We start from the raw sequence: 894 nt of genomic DNA, 5'->3' as shown, positions 1-894 counted from the left end.
TTTTTTTTTTTTTTTGGTTGCAGCCATCACTGTTGTTTGGCGGGCCCAGGCTGGGGACTCGAACCCGCCACCTTAGGTGTATGTGGCTGGCACCTTAGCCACTTGAGCCACAGGCACTGAGCCATGGGGCCAGGTTTTGAACCTGTCACCCTCAGTATATGGGGCCAGCGCCCTACCCATGGAGCCACAGGTGCCACCCCTGACAAGAGGTTAATACCCAGAACATAGTAGGAACTCAAATAAATCAATGGAAAAAATAATCTAGAGTGGCGCCTGTGGCTCAGTGAGTAGGGCGCCAGCCCCATATACCAAGGGTGGCAGGTTCAAACCCAGCCCTGGCCAAACTGCAACAAAAAAATAGCTGAGCATTGTGGCGGGCACCTGTGGTCCCAGCTACTCTGGAGGCTGAGGCAAGAGAATCGCCTAAGCCCAAGAGCTAGAGGTTGCTGTGAGCTGTGACATCACAGCACTCTACTGAGAGCAATAAAGTGAGATTCCATCTCTTAAAAAATAAATAAATAAATAAATAAATAATCTAATTAAAATGGGCAAAAGGGCTCAGCACCTGTGGCTCAAGTGGCTAAGGTGCCAGCCACATACACCTAAGGTGACGGGTTCAAATCCAGCCCAGGCCAGCTAAAACAATGACAACTGCAACAAAAAATAGCTGGCCGTGGCTTAGTGCCTGTAGCTCAGTGGCTAGGGCATCAGCCACATACACGGGAGCTGGTGGATTTGAATCCAGCCCGGGGCCTGCCAAAGAACAATGACAACTACAACCAAAAAATAGCTAGGTGTTGTGGAGGGGACCTGTAGTCCCAGCTACTTGGGAGGCTGAGGTAAGAGAATCGCCTAAGCCCAAGAGTTGGAGGTTGCTGTGAGCTGTGACACCAC

The sequence above is a fragment of the Otolemur garnettii genome, unplaced genomic scaffold (genome assembly GCF_000181295.1).
Source record: "Otolemur garnettii isolate 467f Iridium unplaced genomic scaffold, OtoGar3 scaffold00052, whole genome shotgun sequence".
NCBI lineage: Eukaryota > Metazoa > Chordata > Mammalia > Primates > Galagidae > Otolemur > Otolemur garnettii.
The sequence above is the reverse complement of the archived record's forward strand: the minus strand, read 5'-3'. Positions refer to the sequence as shown.